The sequence below is a fragment of the Corvus moneduloides genome, chromosome 4 (assembly GCF_009650955.1).
Source record: "Corvus moneduloides isolate bCorMon1 chromosome 4, bCorMon1.pri, whole genome shotgun sequence".
Classification (NCBI taxonomy): domain Eukaryota; kingdom Metazoa; phylum Chordata; class Aves; order Passeriformes; family Corvidae; genus Corvus; species Corvus moneduloides.
The window spans coordinates 3,868,826-3,895,738 of NC_045479.1; the positions used below are offsets into that span (position 1 = coordinate 3,868,826).

Here is a 26,913-nt window from a genome sequence, read left to right on the forward strand (position 1 = left end):
TTCTTTTCTACTTAGGTTTTACCGTTTTTTCTCACTTTTTATATGAAAGCTAAATGTTGACATGCAAGAAAAAGAAGAGTGCCTATGTTCCTTAAAGAGTGACAGAGCAGAATCCTGCCCTGGGGGAGAAGCAAGTTGCTGTTGAGGCCAAGTTTTGGTGGTGAGCAGTTGAAATCACAGTTAGGTGCAGCTTATCAAAGGTTTGACTTCTCCAGAGGGACTCGGCGCTCCAGGCAGAGGGTTTGGCAGATGGAATGGCCCACTGGCCTGTGCAGTCCAGGGTTTTGTGCTCCCCAGTGGCGAGTGGCTTAGGGCAGCTGGCAGCGGGGAGCTGTGTCTTCCCAGGGACAGCACTGATGTTTTTGGAGGAGGTGGATGCTTAGAGCATGAGAGTTTATGTCCCACTGGGCTCTTTGAGTATTTTAAGCTGTCCTTTTATAACTCTGAAAGTTACTGTCCAGACATCTCCATTCCCTTTTTTAAAAATAATCTAAAAATCTCGATTTTGGAAACAGCTGTTTTGTCTCTGTCTCAGTTTTCCTATTTATAAACAAAAAACATATCTGACTCTCAGGAGTTTTGTGAGGCTTAATTAACAAATATTTATACAGGCTTTTGTAGATATAAAGCAGCATATAAATGCTAAGTAGTGTTATTATTACCACCAGCTGCTTTGTTGTTATTGAAGTAATAAAAGTTTCAGTGCCAGTGGTTGTATTGCCGCTGCCTAAATAAAGATTTTGTGAACTCAGGAGACATTGAGGGTGGTGGCAAAGTGATGGTGTAGACCATACTGAAATACAATGTGTGGGACAGCTATGAGATCTTTGTGAAGGACTTGAAAAAAAATTAAACAATAATAATAAAGTGGAAGTCCCTAACTGGAAAAGAATAAACCCTCTTCTGCAGTGTGCCAGTGTTTAGAGGTCCCAGCACTCACTGGGGGCTGTCTGTGCTGTGCAGTGTCTCCCTGATTAGGAATGAGCTGGCAGCATCTGCGTTCATGACACTGGCATATAAAAGAAGGGATCTTGTAGGGATGATTGATAATTGGTAGAATAGGAAAAGTAACATGGTATAAATCACAATTAGCCTTTATGATTTTTATTTTAAGGTCTGCTTTTGTAAAACATTCATGACTTAAAGCTGAGCTATTTTTATGAATGTTCTTGTGCTTATCTCACATAACCAGCTTGTTAAAAGCGGAAACGAACACTTTTTAAGCCTCTGGCTTATAAATTGTGAGAAAGAGAAAAGAAGATTGATTCCAGCAGGCTTGAAGGTAGATTCATTTCTCTTCTAGTTAGCAAAATGAGAGAGGGGGAAGGATTCAGCTGTAGACTTAGTGAGCCAATCAGCTTCAGCCAGGTTGAAAACCATTAGATTTAGCTCTAATGTACAATTTAATTGTAAAAGTCTAACTTGAAAGAAAATAAATTCAGGGGAATTCTGTTTTGGTAAATTGATGATAATATCTCTAATTTAGTTCTGCCTGAAGTAATAAGAGTGTGGAAAAAATAAAGTAATAACAAAGGAGCAGTGAGGGGGAACAATTATTTTGCAAACATCTCCTGAGGATCAGAGGGGGTTACTTGGTCACATTAAAAGAAGAATATTGTGCTGCTTGGATGTTGGAGAGGATTGATAAAAACTGTGGTTTGAAGAAAACATCTCTGTTCTTTTTACTGTAAATATTTGAGATAAGATGGAGAGGTTTGGAAGAATGCAACATCTTCTGCGAGTTCTTTCAGCATTCTTAATTGTTAAGAGATCTTGGTTTTAACATTGGCAGATATTTCTGGTGGGTTTTAGGGGGTTCTAATTTATTAAGTTGGCTGTCAAACTACCTATAGCAAGTGATGTGTCTCTAATCATATTTTAGTATTTAGTAAAATGAAGGTTTTAGTTTCAAGGGATGTTTCCTAACAGCTTCTGGACCACTTCCACTTATGAAGACCTGAGTTAGTTAAAGTGTTAGAGAGATCACACAAATCTGGATCATGGGTGTCATGATTTCATAGCGGCTGTACTGCAGGGACTTTGAAAACAGAGAGGATGCAAAGCAGGGAACTTACTCAGTCCTTTATGATTGTGTATAAGCAAATTTTCAGACAACTTTGAACATTATTAAACATCGAGAAGAAAAAAGGCCCCAGCCCTTTTTTTTTTTTTTTTTTTAAATAGTTTTAGGCAAATCTTACTTTAAAAACAACCATAAAATGCACAACCACAAAGTTGTTCTGCGTAGAAATAGAAGCACTTTAAACACACAGAGGCAGGCAGGATAACCCTGAGGCACATATGGAGACAGTCCAAATATTGAATGGTAGGTTCAGAAAAGGTTACTGCTCAAAATATTTTCAGTAGCCAAGTGGAAGACAATTCATAGCATTGTATTAGAGCTGTTCTCTCTTCCTTGTGTGAGACTGGTGACATCTCATTGTGAATAAAAGTCTGGGGATTTTTGACAGCTGTGGGAAAGAGCCACTATTTTATGCTCCCTGTATACAGTGGTGGAACAATTAGATAGGAATTTATTTTTCTGTTATCCTAGACTGTAACATATAAGTAGTGTGATAACAACTATCTTTTGAAGTACAAAAGAATCTGCCTCAGGGGCTATCATTTTAAAGCATCATATGAAATGTTGATTTAATAAGGTCTGCTCCTTGCACATTTTAAGTGCAAGGAAATGTGTGTGTTGAGACCTCGCTAATCCTTCATTTGCACAAAGTCTTTGGCTTGTTCCCTAACTGTCAAGGAATTAATGGTGTGCTTCAATGAGATCCTGCATGACGAGACTGTAATTATTTTCATAAGAGATTCTGCACTGCGTTTGGTGGTGCTTTATGAATTACCATAATAAATAAAATGAAATTGCTGTTGTCAAAACATATGAGCAAAGTAATCTGATTCCCATTGTTCGTGCACTCAGTGGCTCATGGAATTAAGTGATACCCAGTGGACTTCCCAGGCAGTTCATGCACGTTGGTGAGGTTTGCTGTGTTGTTGTTTTGCTTGTGACAAGTTAAACAGTGGTGTGACAAGGAACACTTCCATTGAGGAGATGGCAACATGTCTCTCCTGCACTTCCTCCTGTGGCCTTGTGTTTCAAAAAGGAGCAAAAAGGCAACACTCACATTGGTTCACTTAATGGATTGGGGTCCTCGTCTGAGCCACGATGGTGTGACCTCTGGCAGTCCTGGTATGGTAACAGGCTTTGAATTAAATCCTCAGGGGAGTGCCTACAGCAGAGGTGTCAGGACAGTGCAGGCACATAGAAGCTGATTTTAATTGCACTGTCCCAGTACCAGAAACAGGCTCCAATTTCATGGGACACGGTGGCTTCTGTGCCTCTTGGCTGAGGATGGAGGTCCTTGCTGCTGTGGTGGTACCCAAACCTGGGAATGGTTCTGCACTGTAGGCACATCCTCCATCCACATGATTTTATGGATATCTGCACCTAGCTGAAGCAGGCTACACAGAAGATATATATCATATATCAGAATTATGTGTCACAGATCATTTGCTTTTCAGCTGGAGAGAGTCAAGTATTCAGTTTTGGAATATCTACCCAAGATTTTCCCTTTGGTTTGTTACAAATCTCTGTATGGTCGTAGTCCCTCCAGATCTTAGTCAGCGACTGGAGGCTTGTTGTACCAGGCACTCAATTTCAGGAGAATGTTATTATTTAAACATTGTGTCTATTTTTAAGTCAGATAATCCATAAAACCTGTTTAAAGCCACAAGAGATCATTACATCATCTAGTTTGACCTCCAGAGTGTATGAGGGAGGAGAGTTTCTGCCCTTCTATTTCTAGTAGAAAAATATTAATCAAGTTTCCTTGGTTTTCCTCTTGGAGGAAGACAGACACAGTAATTTAAACTACCTGCCCCTGGCAAACACTGGCATTTTTCACTAAGTGCACAAGTGAATTTTTAGTGGTTCTGTGTGTGAATCACGTGAATGCCAGAACGTGGTGCAACCCTCCAGATGCTGTTGTTTGTATGTACATATATATATATATAATGTTAGAGATAGATATAGATATAGATATATATATATATATATATGGGCACACAGCAGATGCAATCCAGGTTTCATCCTCTAGACACACACCTTTTCCCCAAAAGCTTCACAGGCTAAAAGCAGCTGATCCTGGAGTCTCTGCTTCCATCCTTCATGCTTCACTGGATAAATTGTGTAAACTCACATCGCTTTCTGAACCACTGTGTACTTGTCTGTGTAATCATTTTTTGCTCATGTGGCAGACTGAGGCACTTGTTTGCACAGCAGTTTCCAAGAGTTAAAGGCCGTATTACCCTGTGTGGGGAATCCATGGAAGTGTTGGGGAGGTCCTTGTATAGGTTCACTTTGACTTTTGAGAGTTTTGTGGCCTTCCTGCCTCCTAGAGCGTGGAACTGGTGTTGTACAGACTCTGGGATGTCCAGATGTATGCTGTGCTGGCATTTCCAGTAATGCCAGCAATAATGTTTTTTTCAGTATTGTCATGTCTTGCTCATGGCTTCTATCAAACGAGATTTACAGATGTCACTTCAGGCAATTTAGTAAATTGACTCCAAAAATTGGATTTCTGTGGGAATGTGTCACAAGCAGCCCAAGTCCTCCTTGGTCTTAAAACCTTCCTCACAGGGCTTTAGTGCAGTGACTTCTTTAGGTTGTAAAGAAAAATACGTGGTAATTTTACAGATGGCCTTGTTCTTTATGCTCTCACTGCGTGGGACTCTTGCTTCCAGTAATGAGGAAATGTTCTGGGGCAGTGTGTAACAGAGACTTCCAGTTATTCTTGTGTTCTTACCCTGTAATAGACATGTGCCTTCAGGGAGCAACTGACCTTAAAAATGATGCATATCTGGAGCGTGGGGTCATTTTTGCTGTACGGAATTTTTTTTTTTTTTAATGGGCATTGGGATGGTGATACTGCACTCACTGATTAGAAACCATATGTGATCAGTATTCTGTTCCAAGTGTGCACTCTCCACTCTGGACGCACATTCCTCCTAGAGCTCCTAGAAATGCACTGAGTTGTTGCTCTGACAGAAAGAAAAAAGCAGGAAGACTAACCAATAATTGCCTAAAACTTACCTTTATGACTTTGAAGGTATTTTTCAGTCCAGGGATAAAGATTGGTAGTGATGTTCATGAGTTGTTCAGCGGTGGGTGAGAGGGTTTCTACAGCATCAGAACCTTGATCTCTATGTACTTGTTTGTTCCACTGATATTAACAGAACAAATTGTCTGCCTGCCTGCCTAACTTCAATGATTTTGAGGTTGAGGCTCAAAAATCTCAAATTAAAAAAACAACAACCCACGACAAGAAAAAAAAAGCAAACCTCAAGATAATTTGTGTTCTTGTTTTCTTAATAGGAACTTAGATCATTTGGAAACAATTTAAAAGAATTTGTCACCATTCTTGTTATTTTTTTTCTGTCCTCATCTTGCTGTGAGACACATCTTTTGTTTGAAGTATGTACTATTTTAAACAAGCATTATGTTTTCATGAAAACTCTGCTGGGCAATGCCTAACTCCAGACATAAAAGCAAATAAACCAAGAAAAATCCTCTGTTTATCTGAGATGAGAGGACTTTTTTAAGAAAAGGAGAGAGAGAGGATCTAAACCAACTTAATGGTCTCTTTTGTCTCTCTTTATGTTCCTTAATGTTCTTCTGCAGTCCTCAGGAATTACATTATCTCATTGGTATGTCACTGGGGTAGCACTACAAAGAAATCTCAAAATGCTACTGTCTTTGGACTGTACAGTGAAGAGAGACAGGAAGTCCTGTTTGATCTGGGCTGATTCTGATTTTATTCTGTTCAGCCGTGGGTTTCAGATGACAGGTGGAAATTCAGATTAATGATGGATAGCGTCTTTTGATCTTTTGGATGCTTCCTGCACCCCAGTGAAGTAAACCTGGGGACTTACACCTTTCTTTTGGGGCTGTTCATCTTACATAAAGCTGAGATCTCTTGTGTGCAAAGTTGGCTGTTTGGGATTTCTAATTAATTAAATTTGACAGCTCATCCTCAATTTTACTACTCGGTATTGCCTCAAACAAAGCTAAGCAAGCTTACTGTAAACTTGTCTGAGCTCCTCTCTACTGAAATCTGTCCCAATTTCCTGTCACTTGCAAGGCTGTCGAAGGAGCTGTCATACAACTGAGTACTGGCATTGTAGAGGTGGATGTGTTAGCAGTGCTAAATGAAGTGGAGATGAAGAAGTGGGAGCTGCAGACTGGGAAATGAGCAGAATGGGGATGTGGAGGCTCACTTCATCTCTACTAAAAACTTCAGGATCGAAGTTTCAGATCGAGAGGACAGCTTCCAGGGTGTCCAGCCATGAGGCTCTTCAGTTTGTTTGCACTCAGTTCTTCAGCTAGACTTACCCCAGCAAAGGCTAACAGCTAAATGGGAAATTTAATTAACATCTCTAATTTTCTTCCTGGTGACCTCTGTGTTTTTCGTAGCATCCACTGCATGGATGGAGGGTTTGTTTCCATATATTTTTACAGTCTCCAGATCTTTTGTGCTGGCTGCATACCTCACTGCCAGCTACTACACAGCAAAAGCCAAAACTACTACCCCAACAACCCCTGATAATTCAATCCCCGGTGATGATACCTGGTGAGCCTAAGACAGTGGTACCAAACAGAGGTCTGGAGTGGGGAATATCAGTGCTGCCACTTAGGAAATCAGAGCTTGTAACTTTTATCCCTCTTTTGCAAAGCCCTGGGATTCTTCTTTTATCTTGGTTCAGTCTGCTAAGTCTTGTGAAAACAATAAACTGGCTCACCTCCAGTACTGTGAGTTTGTCTTGAATTAATAATAAGTTGTCTTTTCTCACAAAGATAAGTACTTTCATTTGAAACAAAAATTGCTTTATCTTCTTGAGGACTCTAACATCTTGACTAACACATTAAATAATGGTGGGTTGCTTTTATTTCTAATAATCCTTGTGCTATCAGGACCTTTGATTTGCCCTGGATTTTAATGAGTCATTTAAAAGCAGAGGTCTATTCTGGCAATTTGACTGCGATGCTCCCTCTCAAATCAGTTACCATTTTGAGAATGACATCTGAGTCTGCCTATGTTTCTGCATGACTGGAAACTGTCACTACTCATTTAAACTTATTAGTGCTGGAAATGGATATGCTGGTTCATCTGCCGGGGATGAAACATGAGGCACCAGCATTCGAATTTAAATGTTGTTCCCATGAGGAAAGGAGGAGGTGACTGTAGTGAGGAGAGCTTGGACAGTGAGGGGTGAGAGCTGCCTTGCAGCTCAAAGAGACTTTGGGAGCTTTGCCTACAGGTTGCTACAAGCAGGTTGTGGCATTTTTTGGTGATTCAGGAAAATAGTGCGCTTTAAGATCAAAGTTTAATGGGAGGATCCGATGCTTTAGCTGAAGATTATCCTGCAGAAGACGCTAAATTTTTCTCTCAAGAAGAACCAAAGTTGGGAATCCTCCTTTTGGGGAGGGGGAATGAGCTCTTGAGAAATTAAGACTTTTAAGAGAGCAGTTGCAAAGCTTGCCTCAAAGCCAAGCTTCTGCAATGGCTCTTGAGAGTCCACACGTACACCGAAGGTATGCAAAATGATTCTTAAAAATACAGACCTGGGGAATGAAGGCTGTGACCCTCCATCTATCTTTAAAGGACCTGAAGCCTTCAGGACACGTGAGCACTGCTGACACATTGCCACTTTTCTCATCTGAAAGGGCCAAAAGAGCAGAAAGACAAACTGAGTCCCTGGGTGCCTCGAGCTGTAACTGGCCCTCAACACAGCACTGATGCTGCTTGTTTTACAAGGCTGTAGTGGGTGATCCTGTATGTTGTAATTTCTTCATTGTTTTTCCACTTCATTATATCTGAGTGTATTCCCAGTGCAGAGATTATCTTCCCCTACTTCTTCTCCCCCTTCCATGCTTCAACACAAGCCCAGAGCTTGCTTGTGATGGGAGTCTTTGATTGACAGTGCCTTCACCATTTGAGACCAGTGGTGTGCTAAAATGTACAACTGGCATTTCAGAAACTGTAAAACTGACCTGACAAAGGGTGATTTTCAATTTTTTTTTTTTAAGCTCTCCCCTTCTCTCAGCAAGTTGTAGATGTGTCTTGATTCTGATCTGTCACATAGTTGTGTCACAGGTTAACATTTCTGCAACCTGTAGAGAACTATAGAGTACTGAAATTGATACACCCTGAAACTCATAAATAGAATTGAAACAGCCTAGTTATGAATTAATCTCAATTAAGCTTTTTTCTTTTTTCTTTAATAGAGTTCAGTTTGCAGCAGAAATTCACCAGTCTGAACCCAATAGAGAGTGCAAAGGTGACTTTCAAGGTGATGGGAATGGTTAGGACAGACCAGATTTTACAAATGGATTTGTGACTTCAATGCTGCCTCTGAATAACCCATTTATTTCTCTGAAACAAACTAAGACTTGTTGCTCTCTGCCTAAAGACCAGCCTTTTTAAAGCAAGCTTACAGTTCTCTCAACCTCCCATGCAACAGCTTGGAGGCTTTTCCTTGACAAATAATGATAGTGCAAGGAAAAGGAAGTTTTGCAACCCTTAAACTTCCTGAAGAAAAAAGTGCCATTACGATTCCTTGAAAAAAAAAAATTAAAAGCACAACAAAATATTCAATGATTCATAATTTACAGGAACATCAGTTTTCTGTGATGGTAACAAGACATAATTTTTTCCATTTATCCCAAAGGAAGGCAGATTTTGCCAGCTTTTTTGCTGGTGTTACACTTCAGTACTGCAATCATATTTAAAGAAATAGTATCCAAGTTCATCCATCAGTAAAACGAGGATGCTTCTGAATAATTAATAGAAACTCTTCACATCAGGTTTGAACATTGAATAAATGGAAACGAGGAACCAGCTGAATAAAAGTATGAGAAATTTCTAAAAGAAAAGGTATAAATAACGAAGTTGGACATTTGCAGAAATGCTTATAAAGGAAAGCCATTCCCGTTGTAGCAATTAGGCTGCAGCTTAGTGTTTGTGCAAGAGAATGCTGCTTCAATTAACAAAACTGATTTCTATAGCACAGTGGTGAGACTGGCTCAGACTAAAACTGAAATGTTCTCTTACTACAGTACTAATGCTAATTAGTGAGTGAAGGATCTCTTCCAAATAAAGTCACATTTCCTGTATGAACTAATGACCTAATTTCAAAGAAAGCTCTTATCCGATCAGCTTTTGAGGTACTGCACTAGGCATTACAGTTTTACAACTCTCATGCTAAATAACATTTCTGAAGGATGTGCTTTCACATAATGGAGGTGTGCTGAACGTCCAGTTTTAAGCTCATGGGGGCTTGTTCTCCATGACGGCCTTTTTTTCCCTTCACATCTCATTGTGTTCTTGCTTCTGAATGTCTGTTGTGTACAAGGTTTTCTCTTGACCTCCTAGAAAAAAATATTGGGTTTGTGATCCTAAGTGAAATATTTTTACTTAGTTTTTTGGGGTTTTTTTCAGGTACTTAAAATAGCAGTGTATCAATAGTTCTCTTCGTCCATGTTGTTCCCACAGTTGTTGTGGTGTGCAGCATCAGAAATCTGGTTTGTCCTGGACCTTGAAAGTTGCTATGGTAACTGTACATCCCACTGGGGACTTGAGTTAGGTGTGCACACTTCATTTAACTTCCTAGTAGTTCTCCGCAAATGTGTTGGGTCTGTGAACTCCATTAAAACATTGTCTCTGGTGTACTGAGGAAAAGGAATCCCTCCTTTTGTCTCTGCCTCCCTTTGCTGTAGCCTGTCTGTGATTTCCTTCTGTGTTGAGTGAGCATAAGAAGATGCTGCTCCAGAGCTTCTCATGTGCTGATGGTCACTGATGGAGGGCCTGGTCCAAGCTGTTAGTCTCCATTGATGCCTTTTCCTGGTCTTAAAATCCAGCGTCAAACACGGTTAGAAGGGGAAAAGGGATTTTACCTTGGTATTTATTTTAAGGATCCTTAGGTGCACACGGCTAGGTGGAATGCACCTTCATGCACACCACAATGCCCACCCCAAAAGATCTGGTACAGCATTATAGGTGTTACTAATTAGCAGATCTATCAAAGATTCCCCAATGAGAGGCTTGAGTGAGCCCCCCTCCCCAAGGAGCCTTCCCCTGGATGGTTCTATCTTGGTTTACAGAATGTGTTCTGGAGAGGACCTTGGGGTCTGGGGCACACTCATCCCTAACTACGAAGCTTCTAAAATGTTTAGTTTCTGAGCTTGACAAACAAGTCCAAGAATGTAGGCAAAAAGCACTGAGAATACAGAAGTTGTACAAAGGTATAACAGGGGTATAAAAGAAAAGGCAGAAAATGTTCATGGCGTCACCGCCCTGGCTGTGGGAAGGCTGTGGACACTTCAGGAGGTGAGCATGACACGTGGACACCCAGCTGTGTCACTGCAGGTGCTGGTGCTCTCTGCACTGCTGGGTTTGGGCTCCTGGAAATCACTTTCTCTTGCCCATAAAGCAGCTGGCATCCTGTGCCCTGCTGGGCATTGTTTCCTTCTGAAGCACCACAGGTAAGAGCTCACCTTCAGAGGTGGTGTTCTGCAGGCTGGGCCTTGTCCAGGGCAGTTCAAACATCTCCTTTTTTGATTGCCTCCTTCCTAAGAACATGACAGGAGTAGAAGGGGCTGCATATGGACTTAAAGGAAAGCAGAAAATCTTTGTGGGGATGAAGTGTAAGGAACCATTGTGTAAATATTTTTACATTATATAGTGAGAATAATACCCTCCTCTTTGATTTTTATGCTTTTTTGTTTTGCCAAACTCTAATCCAAAGAGATTTCTTAAGAAGCCATCATCTCCTGCATGCAGGAATGTGATGGCTCCTCTCTTCCTCCTTCTGTGTAAGAGATTCTCTCTTATTTCGGGTGATGTTTTTACCACTCATTCCGTGGCAGGACATTGAGCCAACCCTGTTGGTGCCCCCAAGTGCTCAATGGAGCAGAGCACATTGAGTGCCTCCCTGAGCCTGCAGCTGGATTGAATTATGTTTGAGTTTCTTTTCAGTCTGGCTGAGGGCTTTAACACCATCTGTGAGCTGTTTGTAGACAGCAGCAGGGCTCACATTCTGGAGAGGGGCTGGGGGGGATGGCAACCCCCGTTGTTGGTGTACTTCATGTGCGTGTGTGGTTGAGATGTGCCTGGACTGACTGCCAAAAAATCTTCAAAGGGTCTTTTCTCACCATGGCCAAATCCTTCTAGCTTGCTGCATTCAACTTTTGTAGGCTTTTTGGTAAATTTTTTTTGCTATTTATTCAGTTCCAGCCATTGGCTTCCTATTGCCTACTTCTCATCATCAGTTGGTTTGTGGCATTGAGTGATGGCTCTGGCGCCTTTGGGGTAAAAAATAAAGACCAGGTGGATCTTTCTTTGGGGCCTGCTCGTGGTTTCCTTGACTTTTTGATGAGTAAAAGGCCATATTTCCTGATTCAGGAGGTAGAAAACTCCGTATCTTCCATTTGCCAGGATATTGTGAGGTGGGGATTCTTCCCCCTTACCCTCTACCCTCCCTCCCCAAGAAGCACAGGGGAGAATCTAGTTCTCAACTAATCCTGCCAATTCTTCTTTGCCCTTGGAGAATATTCCTCTATAGATTTTGGGGGTTACTTTTTGTTGTTGTTGTTGTTGTTGTGGGCTTGGTGGGGGTTCTTTGAGCCAGTTTTGGTAAACAAGTTGAACTTGCTGAAGGCGAGAGATACAAAGAAATTTAGGGTGGTGACCTGAGCCTTTATGCTGAGACATTTTTGCAGACCAGCTCTGTTACCAGCTTGCAAGCCGTAGGTAATTTTTTTTTCTGTAAATCTCCCTGGAGAGGAGGCAAGTGTAAAGTATTTAAAAAAACAAAGCTTGTAGTCAACTTTCTGCCTTTCCTGGAGGTGGAGGAGAGAGCTATTGTGCACAACCACAGTTCTTTCTTTCTTCTCTTTTGTGATGTTTGATACTTGGGAGCGGGGTGGTATTTTACGTAATTATAATTAGAAATCTGTTGTTGATGCTTTGCATCTCAGTCCTGACTGGAATGCAAATAACCATGCAGTTTGGTAGAACAGGTATAGTTTATACCCCCAGGACACCGGCTGAGGATAACTGTGCAGGGCCACAGATATTTGCCTTCCCTCATGCAAATACAGTGGGAAACATTTGCCCAAACTCCCTCCTTGTCCTGCTGTTTTGTTTAAGCTGGAACATAATGCAGTGAAATGTGGGGCTTGTAGCAGCTTTCCAAGAGGAAAAAGAACAAGTACAGGCACTTTAATATCAATATTTTCTTTCTTGTTGGGCACAAGCTGATCAGAGCGCTCCTGTGTCTGCTGCTGTGTCCCAGTGCTTGCCCTGGGAAGTGCTCAGCTGGGGCAAAAAGTTCTCCTTTAGGTTGTGACAGAGGAATGTAATTTTCAGCACTGGTTTTGCAAGGAAATTCACTGTGAAAATAGTACTGGAAGCTGTCAAATCACAAAGGATTTGCAGATTTTCGAAAAAAAAAACCAATATGCCAAGCTGAAGTTAGGGTTTTAGGAACTGTCTAAGCATTGATATATGGGGAAATAATTATTTTCTTGCCGGGCTAGAGGACCGCCAGCTTTCATATTGTCAAGAAGAGTGCACATGTAACCTGAAAAACACATAATCATGTCTCACTGGAACTTCAAGGTATGATTTACAGGACTGACAGGCTCTTTGTTGTATCAGCACTGAGTGGTTGCAGTGCAAAGAAAACTGCACTTCAAGTATCTAGAAAAGAATTAGGCTGAAAAATATGTCATGTTTTTAATTCTGTGAATTGTTATGTCTCCGAGGAAGCCTTGTATGCAAAACATTTTTACTTCTCTCAGGAACGTTAAACATAATGTTCTCATTTTCCTGTGACTGCAGCATTTTTGCAGTTGGTAATAGATATTTCTATTTCCAATCCATCTGTGCCCACTGTGTTTGATTTTGCCCACTGTATGCAGTCTTCATTTCTGGCAGTTTCATGAAAATCTGTAGCATTCTGGGGACAAAGCTTTGCCACGGATTGCAACTCACTGCAGGAGGTGGTATTTAAATTCCCAGTTTCATGTTGACAGCACTGTGGTGACAACTTTCCTTCTTGGTCCCTTCTGCAGCCATCCCATGATTGCCAGTATCAGTATAAATAATGAGTGGTTAAAAAAAAAGGAGCCAAGTGACTTTAACTCCCCTTTTTATAAATACAGCATCTTCCTGCCTGATTTTCCCGAGGGAATTTGTTGCAATGTTGTTTGTTCTAGAGGCTAGGGAGTGTGTTAATCTCCCTACTTTCACAAGGGTGTATCAGGGGGATCTTGTGAAGCCACTGGCCCAGCATCACTACTAAGCAAAATTTTTACTGACTTAATTTATGGATGCTGTAGATGATAAAACTTACAGCTGCTACAGACAAGTTTTTGCATTGTAGGTGGGATGTGTCCTCTCTCAGGGAGGGGCTGCCTTAGCCTGGAGCAGAAGGTGACAAGCATAAACTGAATGCTTTACCTTGGTTCTGCTGCTGTACTCGAAGTCATCCTGCATCTACATTCGTTTCCTACGAGGAAAGATTTAGAGCTTCGAGATGCTGGCCTGAAGTGTCATTCTTCTGAAGTAACCTCATAAATTGGCACATAGCCTTGCCGTGTCATGGTTCGTTGAGGTCCTGAGGCAATGTTTAGTGTAACAGAATAAGCAGTGCTCCAGTTAACACAGTCATCTCTTATGCAGGGAGATGCATTTATGCCATTCAAGACAAAGAACCTTTTCACTATATGTCCAGCTATTATTCTGTTAATTCTTTGTGAGAATTACCATATCTTTGTTTTCCTTTGGGTGGGGAGAGAGTTTTGCATGTTCTCACTGAAAAGCCCAGTGTTTGAAGCCACAACACTTACATGAGGATTAACTTTTTGAAAGACTTGAGGGTCCCTGTGGAGTTGCCTGAGCCCATTAATAAAAGTTTGAATTTTCAGCCTAATGTATTAATTATGTTTGTCCAATTCCTAAAGGATCAGTAAATCAAATTAATCTTAATTAAATTTAAGCCTGTGATAGCAGGGGAGAAAAAAAAAGAAAAAGATAATATTGTGGAGTTTAAAGCTTGAAAGGGTCATTAGACAAGCAGACTGTTACTTTTTCTGGTTAAAATGTAAATACATTTTAAATTTAGATTTCTCTAAGTACATTTTAACTTACTCATTTTTAGGCTGGAGTTAGACCTTCAGTAATATGGTGACTGCTGTGCTTTTGTCTTCATGGGAAGATTGTTTTTCAGACCAATAGCTTGAAAGATCTTTTGATAAAGCCCATCCTGTCATGCTAAGCCTGTAAATTATTTTGATGAAATTTGCAACTCTAGTAGTAATGTTAGTACTAGAAATAAAATTTCTATGGTGGATGTTTCCATATACTCAAAAGAGAAAAAGCTAAAAGTGATGAAGATGGAAGCCACTTACATTTGTGTTCTGGAGTTGACTTAAATCTTCCATTCAAATCCTGCTCTAGGAATCCTTAGATGTGTGAGACCATGCAGAATTACTTAATCTCCTGAGGATGTCTGCATTTTAATAAAACAGATGCCAGTTTTGCATCTTGAGGTCTATTTCTTGTTTCTGAGGAAAATTTTTTCTTTTGATTTAAATCCAACAGAAGGGGGTTTTTTAAACTCTTGTCTTCATCAGGCTAATATTACCGTCTTGTAAAGCAACAAAACATCTCTCCGTTTCTTACTCTGAAGAGTGTATTTAATGTTCTTCTTTATCTCTTCTTATCTCATAAGAAAATTTTTGTACAAATAGACATCACCAGCATATTTTGGGGGTTTTTGCTTTATATTAGTTTTCAGTGTTTTAGGGCTGTGAAAGACAGTATTAGCTTTGGTCTTCTAGAAACATTCTTGTAAAGAGCTGTCATTTACTACTTCCTTTGGCCCGTTTTTTCATCCACCTTGTTCTGAAACAATTCCTAGAAGCTTGCAGGAAGCTTTGCACAGGATGTGCTTGGTGTAATCCACTGACATAATTGATATATTTTGTAAGTTTGTGTCCTAGGTGGGCAACCTGAAGTAGCTGGTTAATGTTTGGGGGTGTTTTTGGCATGGCAGGACACTGACAGCAGTGTTTTGAGCCTCCTGGGAAGTGAAAATATTTCCTCTGGAGTGTGATTTTGATGCATTGAAAGTTTTCTCTCTCTTCTTTTTCCTATGCCGTGTACATCCTTTCTTTATTTTAGCAGTCTTTATTTCATCCAAGCAAACAGAGGGGAAACTGTGGATTTATTATTCAACTCTAATAAGGGTGCACAAATTGTTTTGAAGTCCAAGACAAATGACACTGCTTGGGCAATGTAAATAATGCAGTGGGTTACCTGGCAGACTGGAGGCACTTCTAGAGTTTCTCACCTCATCACATCTCCCGCAAACAGTTGGAAAAGGTCAACTTCCAGTTAGGCTGCTAACTGTTGCTTTCTTCAAAAGGCTTACAGAGGTTGTCCCCAGTTTCTTAGGCTGTGGTTTAATAGATTGTCAAATAAATTGCAGTGATACAAATGTTAAAGCTTTTAGCTAAAATCATAACATGCATGGACATTGTGTGTTCACAAGTCTGTGTGTTTAGTGAGAGCTTAAGACTGGGCGCCTGCTGGCTTGGTCACAGCTTCACCCACTTCAGCTGAGCTGTGTTCTAGTTTCCAGTAGCAGAAAAATTTGGTTTCCTTCCTGCCAAACAGGCAGCTTCAGTTTAGGATACATTTGTTGTCCTCTGCAGGATCCTGAGGCTGCAGAATTGTCTTACTCTGTGGGGGATAATGCCAGATTTCTGCTTTGTGAAAGGAGAGAGATGGTGAGGAAGAGAAGAAAGGAGAAGTGTTTTTAAGAGCTTCATGGGTTTGCATTAAACCTGCTTTGAACACAGCAAGAGCTTTCTCCATTTTTTCCCCTAAGCCTGGTGTGTAAGATGTGTTTTGGTTTTCCATAGCCTCACATCTTAAGTTTTGTGATTTGGCCCCAGGTTTATTCCCCCATGCAAAGATGTGGAATAGCCTCTTTCAGCCTACAATGATCAGTGTTTTATTCACATTTTTCTTGTAATTGTTTACCAATTTGAGGTTTTATCTTTTCATTCATCACCATGAATTGGTATTTTATGGCTACAATTGCAAGCCTGAAAGTAGCTTTGAATGCATAAAATAACGACATAATGAATGTTGTTTTAAATGGTTGGAGCAGATTTCTGATTTTATTTATTTTTCCCAGAAAAATTCTGGTGGTGTGATTAAAATGATGAAACATTGGGATAGGAATTGTTTGTTCAGAGGGATTTTGAGTGTGTTCAGCATTGGTAATGACTCTGTGCAGTGAACAAAACCAAACACAATTGAAACGTTTTGTTGCTAGTAGCAAGACAAAATTTAAGGCATTCTTGGGAAACTTAAAGGCTTTTACTTTTTTTTTTTTTTCCTCTGGATGGGATGCACGAAAGTCCCTTTTGGTCATGAAAATTTTTAATGTTCTCACTTTGCTGTCTAACAATATTGATTTAAGTTACTCTGGTTTGATCATTTTTGCCAGGCAAAAATAGTGTGGAAACATGAGAGATATGGAGACTGGTTAATACAGAGCCAAGGAAAAGTATCCATGTAACCATGGTGGGGGGTTTTTTGGGGATTTTTTGGGTTTTTTTCCAGTTTGCAGGGGGGTTGAGTGTTTAGTGTTTGTTCTTCTGTATGATTTGTTAGCCCAGGATTAGGCTCTTTTGTTTGTGGTGTAAATCCTGCTCTTGGCCTACAATGAATATTAATTAACTTCTGTACTTACATGTGCCATGTTGCAGAATCAGCTCCTTATTAGTAAGTCAAAAGCACAGATGAGATGATACAAGGAAGTCAAAGAGAATCTGGGATCAGATCAAGGGCGAACGCCCTTGCTCCAAAATTATAAAACAGAGGAAGAGAGATAATTAGCAAAGTTGGAAGGTATTTAAGCATGAGGATTTCCTTTTTGTACACCCTTAACCTTCAGAAGGGCATTACTGTGAGGCACTACTGAAAGCATTACTTTTTAATAGACTTCAATAAAAGAAACATTAGCTAGAAGACCTTTATAGATGTAAGTGGTGGTTTCTGTTGTTCTTCTGGGTTTTTTAAAGAAGTGGAACCTTTTAGAAAGTTGATTCCTAGCTCAGGCTTGGGAGTAGCTGGGTAGAAATTGATTAAAGGAGTATTATTTTCTAGTTGACCTTTGTAGGGCTCCTGATGAGTACTTGGCCATCATTGGCACCTTTTACTACCTACAGGAAACTGAGGGAGGGACCTTGCCCTACAGCAAAGGAACTGTCATGTTTTGTTATTCTCGTGTAGGATCTGAGGAGAATATCTAGGCCAAGGCCTCCAGAAATCCTTGCCTTTCAGATTGTCCTGAGCTCTGTCCTGGCCAGAGTACTGCTCCAGACTGGATTGCCCATGGTGATGTGCATGGATGCAATGGGAATAAATCACATTAAAAGTGGTAGTAAGGTGGTAGTGACCAGTATTGTAAAAATGTGTTTTATTGTTTGAATCTGGTTTTCGTGGGGGGAGGTTGTTTTGGTTGTTTTCTTGTTTGTTTGTATATTTAAATAGGAATTAGTAGTTATACTCTGTTGGGAGTGTTGCAGATTCTTTTGAAGGAACAGAGTGGCCCTGAGGAAGCTGCCGCCTTGTCCTTGCTGCAGACTAGGCAGGCTATTAGGTGCTTGATTCTTCTTTTCAAAGTAACATGTCAATTTTTTTGTTAGACCTGATAGTTGGCCTGAAAACATGTTTGCTGTCTTTTTTTTTTTTTTTCCTTTTTTCCATACATGCACTACTAACTAATAAAGCCTATTACCAACCTTGCTTTTCCTAGTTGCAATGATTTTTTTTTTTAGGTAGATTTAACTTGGCTTTTATTGTGCTTCATTGTGTTATCATAAACCATTAATTCATGAAGTAGAGGTCAATAATGAGAGGTCCCAGGACTGTGGTCAGTACCAATGATGGAGTAGAAGAAAAAAGGTCAGAGTTTCTGAATTGTGTAACAGGTTGCTTTGAATTAGAGCAGAAGGTTTCTGACCTTGATGGGCGATATCAGAAGAGACTGGAAAACATCACCAACAGTGCAGTGCTCTGATGCCAGGGTTCTAGATGAGCTAGTCAGTGATTCTAACTGGGGATAAGTGTAAAGGCATAGGTAAGAAATGACATTTGAGAAGATGGGGAGATGGACTGAAGATTCTGGCATCCATATGTCTCGATACTATGGCTCCTTTGTGATTCCCAGGGAAAGCACAGCATGTACTGCTGAAGACTGTCTGGTTTTATAATTGGCTATAAACAGTGGGATTTGAGGTGAATGAGTATGGGGAAAAAATTAAGAGACTGATACAAGTTTTAGGTGTTTCAGAGGCCGTGTCTATGGTGTGCTCTGTCTACTCTTGGGATAAAAATTTAATAAATCCAAGTTTCGATACAGCTTCAAAGTAACTTCTGATTACATCATGATGGGGAAACTCCTCATGCTCCCCAGCTACAAAGAGAAAATTATTGGCACTAAAACTAATTTATTACTACAGGCCATGCTTAAAATAACTTTTATGACCACAGTGGCCATAATGTGGTGAACGTCTGTAGGTGTATTGATGTGAAAACCCCTGTGCTTTCCTTTGAGGAAGTGATTTCAAAGGGCTACTTCAGTTCGTGCTTTCCTTAATAGACAGAAAAGATTCAGGATCTTCCTGATGATAGAGTTTTCCAGTGTTAGGGAGGGCCAGGTTCCTAATCTGTGTGCTAATAAGTGCACAGTATTAAATTTATACCAGCCTGAACCAAATGTTCTGTCATTCTCCTTTTGGCCCTGAGTTTTAACTCTGGAGTTACTGGCTGTTCCTTCGTGCTGCTCCCCCATCCTTCTTTTTGAAGAGATCCCTGTTTTCTGACTTCCTTCTTCCACATCTTTAGAAGTCTCACACAACTAATGAGCTATTATAAATTTACACAAGGCAAAATTTGCAATTTTTTTAAACTAGCTTCTTTATTTGTTAAATTTTCACGTGAATACTGGGCATTTTTAATAGTGTGCTTTGCCTTTCTGAAAAAGTAAGAGAGCCTGACTTTTCAGGCTACAGCAGGAGAGTTGCCTGGATTATTTCAGCTCTCATTTTACAAGAGGGCCAGCAAAGGAAGGGCTTGATAGCAGGCAGCTGGGAAGTTAAGTTACTTTGCTACTGAGCGCAGTGGACATTTTTGTAATCTCTAGTGCTGAGATATGCAGAGTGGATGTTGTTTTACACTAATCCGTGTTCTCTGTTTCCCTGTTTCTGTGGAATCTCATGTGGTTTTTTTGGGTTTTTTTCCCCTTTGCTGAACAGGCAAATTGAACAAAAAAGGTCAACTAGAAGACCTATTACAGTAAGTTTTCACAGCTTATTTTCTACAGCTCTGAGCACCTGTGGCAAACAACCTCCCCTTCTAAGCCAGTGGTAGGATGGAAAAAGCCCCTGAAATAAAAGCAGTGTCTTTGGGTGGTGCAGAGGGAATGCAAAGGGTGAGCAGGGATATGATGGGTGTTTTTGCCACAAGGCAGTATCTGGAAATTGGTGTTTAGAATGTTCTTCAAGTCCCATCAAAAGTGCTAAGCCTGAGAATCAAAGGCTGAGCATTTCTTCTCACCTTCCGGAGTGACTAGTAAGAAACCAACCCCTTCTTGCACTCTCCTGCTCCTTTCCAAACCCCAAATTACTTTTCTTACTGCTTTTTCTGTAACCACATGTGATGTTTCCCACATGTCTTTTAAGCTCCATCAGTCCTTGTCAAAGGTCTGGGAGTTGATGTCGTTTTTAAGAGCCCTCCCAATCTTGCAATGTCCCTTTGTGGGAGTGGGTGGTGAATTTAATCTGGAGCCAGGAACACCCCGTGTCTGTTCCCCATTGCAATGCTCTCTATGCTCATCCTTTCAGAGTCTGTAGTGGTATTTGAAGACAATAATCTAATCTTCCTAAATAATACCCTGTTCTCAGTTTTGTTTGCTTACCCCATGCAAGTATCTGAAGAGACAGGTTAGTCTTTTGTAGCGCTAGCAAGGAATCCCAGGTCTATTGAAATGCAAGACCAACTGTGTGTTGACTTCAGGAAGGCAGAACTTAACCTCTGGAGTTTTTTTTGTTTTTTCTTTTTTTTATTAATAATCTCTCTTTGCTTCAGTTGAAAAAATAACAACTGTAGGAATTCTACCAAGATATGCCTCTGGCAGGTAGAATAAGGGTTTACATATGAGTATATTTGACAGTGTAACTTTAATGCACTCAGGTTCAGAAGTGGATCCAAGCTGAATATATGAAAGGAACTTTTACAACACCTGAGACTAATATAGTTTCTCTCTGATTTCAAAATAAAAATAGTACTGATTGATTTTCAATTTATTAAACCTGATCCTTGCAGAGTTTGAAAACCAAACATTGTGGCAGGAGGAATCTAAAAGTAAAAGCAGGTTTCACTGTCTACCCTGTAAGAAGCTGAAGCTGGAAAAGATGCAGAAGTAAACAAGGAAACAGCTTGTGACAATAGGCACTGAAATCTGGTATCTGGCTGTAATAAACCAAGTCTGGCATTGATGTACGGAATCAAGGAAAAGTATAAACACTCAAAAGGTGGCAATAATAATAATAATAATAAATATCTACAAGAATTTTGAACTCCTGTGGGAATGAAGATGGAAAACTTTTAGACATCAAATTGGATTTTCAAAACTTTGCATCAGTGTAAGTAAGGTGAAACTCATTTTGCAGTTCTATTGTCTTCCCATCAGATTTCTGTCTCTCTTTATATCCATCCCACTCTTGGGTGGTATTTTATTCATCTCTTTAGGATAACTATAGTGGAATTACCATGCAGAATTTGAAATTATATTGTTGAATATAATCTTTTAAGTGTCCTACTTGTACATGAGTTGTGTGGAGGCTTCCTTTCCTTCTGGCATTCTGATGAAATGATGCAGCACCTTAGCCCATGAGAGAGAAGAGATGGGCATTTGTGTGGCAAACGTGACAAATCTGTCCGTGGTGCAGGGAATAACTGTACTTGTAGAGATGCTGGAAGCAGTCTTGCGTTGTGTATCTTGTGAAATGAGCATTTTTGTTAGCCAAGAAACTTTCACAAATGTGTGTGTAAATGGACCTGCTGCAGAGTTAGACACGGATGCGCTTTTTGGGGGTCTCAGTATCTCCCTGTAGGGTGGAGGATGTGTATTATGTCTTTCAATTTTAAATTCATCACTACTTCTAAAACAGGGATTACAAATGCATCACACTAAAGGATATGTTGTTTCTCTTGACTTTATCAGTAATGCTTTTATCTTTGCCTTGCAAAGAGGCTTTTCCCTGTGGACTTACCCATCAGCTCCTGAAAGGCCAAAGGAGGTAAAAGCTGAGCAGAACTTGGAGGGGGTTTTTTGTGGGTTTTGGATATCTTTAGTTGTTTCTGGTTTTTTTTTTTTTTTTTGATTACATAAATGACTGATTTAGGAACAAAATATTAGGTTAAATAGACTGGTGTGTGATAATTTCAAGTTCTTTTCCCTGTGTGCTGCGTTACCATCTCCACACACTGCCTCTCTTTTCTCCACATCCTCAAACCTTGCTGATGTGCATCAAGAGGCTAGCATTAAAACCAGAAAAAAACAAAAAGGAAGAAAGTTAATTAAAGCTGCTTATAATGCTGTGGAAAAAATGGTTTAAAAAAATAGTCCAAAAGCCCCTTCCCTACTATTATTACCAATTTCACATAGTAGCAGTGTTTCTAGATCTGTTCAGGTGACCACTTCCACTCACTTTGAAGCGTGTGACTGTACTTTTTCAAGGCAAGGTTGTGCCAAATTAATTGATTCTTTTTTTCCCTTCTTATTAAGTAAGTTTGGCTGGGCCACATTTACTTGGATTAAATGCAAGCGAAAAGAAAACTCACATTGGTTCAGGAAGTTTGTTTTGTGGTTCTTTGGAAAAGAACATTCTGTCCGCTCTTTGCAAAACCAATACAAACAGTCTCTTGGCACAGACACTATTCTTTGTAGATACCTTACTTTAAATTATCTCTCTGTTATTTTGCAAGAATAACTATCACAGTCCATATTTCCTGGATAAATCCTGCCTTGTATAATTGTGCTTTCACTTTGTAAGTCACATCTGCAGTGGTAGTTGGTAGTTCAACACAATTAAATCTTCTAAACACTATTTGAGGTCTGCTGATGAAAGGTACTGAATAACAGAAAAGGTGATTAGCAATTTTAGGGTAGTAAATGTGGATTATGAAATAGCACTTATTAAGAAGTGGCTGTATCTCATTGTAGAAATGATCATGTAAATATGATGTTAAGGAAAAAGAGCTGTAGAGGCACAGAGTAAAACTGCAAGAGGTTTTTATTTATTTTGTAATTGAGGAATTGTGTGTGAGTCTTGTAGAGGAATGTCCTTCTCCCTTTTAAGTTTTTAAAGGACGTTATTAAGCTACTCTGTGCTACAAAAGGAGTACTGGGATAATGCATTTCATGTGCTTGTAGCAGGCATTTCTCACATGTGAGAATCTGGCAGGAACTGCCGGAATTGTAAATAACAGCAGAGAAGGAAATGTGCACTGTGCAACCTTAATCAAACAGGGAGCAATCTCTGGTGCCCTCTTTTGATAATATACTCGGTGGAACCAGTTAGGGGAAGATCTTAAGTGATGTTAGTAGGTTATTGGACTGATTGTTCAAGTGACTGTAACTTCTACTGTCTTGGGCTCTTACTAGGAGGGAAATCAAAGATGTCTTGTACCTTGTAGGAGGCAGTGCTACATGTAGTAAGTAATACTTCCAGAGAGTGAGAAAAACAAAACAAATCTGTCCTGTAACAGCCTTGAAGGGAGCTGAAGGTTTACACACACATTTGGATGTAAGTTTTGAGAGCTACGTTTTTTAACATAAAAGGAAAACACAATGAAGAACCCCAACCTTTTGAACTTTCTATTTCCATACATTCAAAATACTTTACTCTTGGATTTAAATGTCATGTCCATCTTATCTTACCAGAAAAGCCTTTTCCTATATTTAAAAGGGCATCAATATTTCTAATTGTTGCCGAATCCAATCCAAGCCTCCCACACAATCATTTCACCCTTCCCTCCCCCTCCCATCATTGTCTGATTTTTTGTTTGCACAGTCATTATTCATTAACTGTGTTCATGTCCAGGGCAGCAAACAGAGCAATCCCATTAGCAAGGAGGAGCTCAGAAACTCACCAGTGAAATCTGTTTTGTCCTTTTCTGTTTTACACTGGCTTTCAGATGAGAATCCCAAAACCTGTAACAAGTTTCAGAGATAAGGAGCTTGGAAACAATGAGTATGCTAGTGTTTGCTACTTCCTTTTCTTAGCAGAATTCTTTAGTCTTCCATTCTGGTGAGAAGAACTAATTTCTGTGTAAGAAGCTACTGAGATCCTAAGTTACTACTGGAAAAGAAAAGAGGAGTAGCCTGTCCTTTTTTTTCCCCTTTCTTACCGAATCACACATAAGGCAGGGTCACCTAGAGCGGGTTACACAAGAACAGTTGGGTTGTATGTCCACAACCTCCCTGGGCAGCTGTTCCAGTGCTCTGCCACCCTCGGTGTAAAGAAGTTCTTCCTTATGCTAAGGTGGAACTTCTGTCTTTTAGTTTATGGCCACTGCTCCTTGTCCTGTCACTGGGCACCACTGAAAAGAGCCTGGCACCATCCTCTTGGCACCACTTTGAGATATTTATATGCATTAATGAGATCCCCCCTCAGTCTTATCTTCCCTGGACTAACCAGGCCCAGCTCCCCTAGTCTCCTCTTGAGAGAGACACTCCAGACCCCTCATCATCTTTATGTCCCTCTGCTGGACCCTCTCCAGTAGCTCCTTATCTTTCTTGACCTTCATCCTTGTTTTGAAGGGAATGAAATGGGCATGGAAGGGTAGAGAGTCTTACCCAAGGTCACTGAGCTGGGCAAGGCTGAGGGTCATGAATGGCAACCTGCCCTAAAGTGTTGTGCCCGTGTGTTGTCCTTTCTTCTGTGAGGGTTTCCTGGTCAGAAAAAAACATTAATTGTCTATCTCCCCTTCAGATATTAAAATGTTACATTTTTGACAGAATTAGGTGATTAATAGATAAACCACCACTAGAATCTGGTCATACTAGTCAGCAGCTTGATAAGGCTTAGTACAAAAACTAGCTCAGTATACTATTTCCTTTCTATATTAATGTTGAACTACAGGATCAATTCAGATTGGCTGAATTGACCTATTGTCACTTGTGCTGTTACTGAGTTGACTTGTTACTGCTTCTTTCTAGTTCTGTTGCTATATCAAATTGATCTGTACTTCTAAATTATTTTTAATTGGATTTAGTGGATAAAGTGGAAAACATCACTTGGGGGGCTGGCCCTGTAAGGGAGAGGAAATGGAACCTCTCACAGAAGTCACAGAATTGGGATAATGTCAAAATGAAGGCTTAAAGAGGGTAACTCATAAGAAAATTCCACTGTAAATTGGTCAGGTTTGCTAAAATTTGAAGAACTGCTCTATTACTGTATCCTGCAGCCATAGGGAGGAGAGAAGATCCAGCAGGCAGGAATTGTGCAGCAAGATTGATTTATTTAATTATTTTACAAACTCTTTTATAGACTATTTTCTTCATAGTCTAATTGGTCAAAGGATCAGCCACCCCTTGGGGTGATTGGCTAAAATCCTAAAACATCTATTATCAAAATATTTTTCTACTGTACTATAAACAAAGCTCTGCAAGGTTGCAGGTGTTCATAGTTTACAGAACTTTTGCTAATCTCTTCGTGAGAGAGGAAAGTATCCCACGGGCTTAGAAAGAAGCAAGAGAAATTCTTGCTAGCAGCAATATTGTGTCCACACTGCTCAGTACCTGGAATAGTGCAGCTATGAAGCTGGAAGTGACTTGTATTACAACTAAGTAAGAATAATGTCTCGGATATGAATAAAGAAATGAAATAGAAAAGGACTAACTCTTGAATGTCAGATTCAAAATTGAGGGGTGACAAAATTTGAAGGGTTTTAGGGTGGTGGCTGCTCTCCAGTTTTCCTGACCGTGAGTCCTGTTAGCTGTACATAGGAATTCTTTTTGGTATTACTGGTATTTAGGAAATTCACGCTGACAGTAGTGGATGAACTCTAACCAGAACTGTATTTCTCCCTGTCATGCACTGAGGGAAATCATATTTTAAGAAGTTGGGAATTAGCAAGTTGAATTCATTGCATAAAGTGCAGTGGAATTGCAAAGCTGAACCTATTTCTTTTCTGGTTTTCAGTGATTTGTCCTGTTGGGCAGCTGCCTTCTGAGCACCTCTGGAGAGATGCCAGCCAGCTGAATTAAGCAGTGGCAGGAACAGCATCTACCCAAGCTGAAGTTTTAAGCCCAGGCACGTGGCATTTGCACAAGTGATCACTGGTGAGTTGAGCATAAGCACAGCTTCTCTCTTTCCTCTCTGTCTCTTTAACAACTGGCATCTGTTGCAAACTGTAAGTTTCTGCATGCACAGACTGGCCTGCCATGCTTGTTTTTCCCAGAGGGTGACTGATGGGCTTAGAGAAAATAAGAGTGATCGAGGTTACCCGCTAATCTTAGGAAATCCTTACTATTTGTTTGTATGTTTATGGATTATTTTCCCCTCGCTCTCCACTGAATGAGTAACGTCCTGGTGAGGCCAAACTTCAAATCCGTAGCATTTGTGTGTTATACTAGATGATATCATTGTGTTTTTTTAATCAGAGGAGATTTTATACCCTCTTCCTTAGCTCTTCACAGCCTGGAAGTGCAAGCTGTGGGGTTCTGATAACAGAAGTAGTGACTGGCTGCTGTCAGCACGAGGGTGATTAAAAATGTGTGTGTGCATGCTGGTTCACTCCCTTTCCAGCTGAATAGAAAATGAAACTACCCAAAGCCTTTTATATAAGTGCATGGATTTGAGGTTTTTTTTCCTGTTTAAATCTCTGTGTGGCTGTGTGCAGACAAAGTTCATCCCCAGCTTCCTTTTACTAGATGCTGTGTAAAAAAAATGTGAGCTTGTTCTGACCTCTGAGGCATGATCCTGTTTCCATTTCAATCCTAGACATAACCTCTCTACAAAAGACAACAGCTAACAATTAATTTTTTTTAGGGCAAGGTGGTTTCTAGTCAGTTTTTCCAGTCTTGTGATTTTCCTTGATAAAACAATGTCAATCTGCTTCTTCCAGAAGCTAAAATGCTGTGATTCTTTGACAGCAAATGTGTGGATTGCTGCCTTACACCTTGTAACACCCTGCTTTATTTAAGACTCTGTCATGCTGGGCTGACTGCTGTCTTTCTGGGAGTGTGGCACCAAGGAATTATTGATGAGATGCAGCCTGGTCTGTAAAACACACGTTTGCTATTAAAAACAACGTATGTGGCCTTAGCTATAGCTAATCATTTAAAAATCTCTGTGGAATTTGAGGGAGGTAGTACATGGATAGAGTCCCATTAAAGCATCAGCATGACACAGCTCAGCATCAGGTGCTGAATTGTCCTGTGAATATCAGGGTAGATGATTTGTGCTTTAGGCAGAAATCCCTGAAAGGCTCTTCTGGAGCAGGTGGGAGGAGCCCTCTGTAAGGATGTGTGCAGGAAGGGCAATATGCATCCAGGGCACTTGTCTGACTCTTGCAGGCTCTTGCCATATTATTAAAAGGGCTTGTTGGAATATTTGGACAAAAACCTGAAGGTCAGCGCTGTCCTGAGCTGTACATGGTACTTAGATCAGCAGCAGAGTTGGAAAATTACTCTGGCCTGAAAAATTACGAGGGTAATTCTGCTTTATGCTGGAGGAGGCAAAAGCAG

At 40.3% G+C, this 26,913-nt stretch overlaps 1 protein-coding gene across 3 annotated transcripts in view; it reads left to right on the forward strand.

Annotated features, from left to right (window-relative positions):
* EPS8 (epidermal growth factor receptor pathway substrate 8) overlaps positions 1-26,913 on the forward strand; it is a 127,631-nt gene that overhangs the window by 7,479 nt on the left and 93,239 nt on the right. For all 3 annotated transcript variants that reach the window (XM_032107829.1, XM_032107828.1, XM_032107832.1), the window contains exon 2: positions 25,367-25,506. The gene's annotated coding sequence lies outside the window, so the exon portion shown is untranslated. The remainder of the gene's footprint in view (positions 1-25,366; positions 25,507-26,913) is intronic.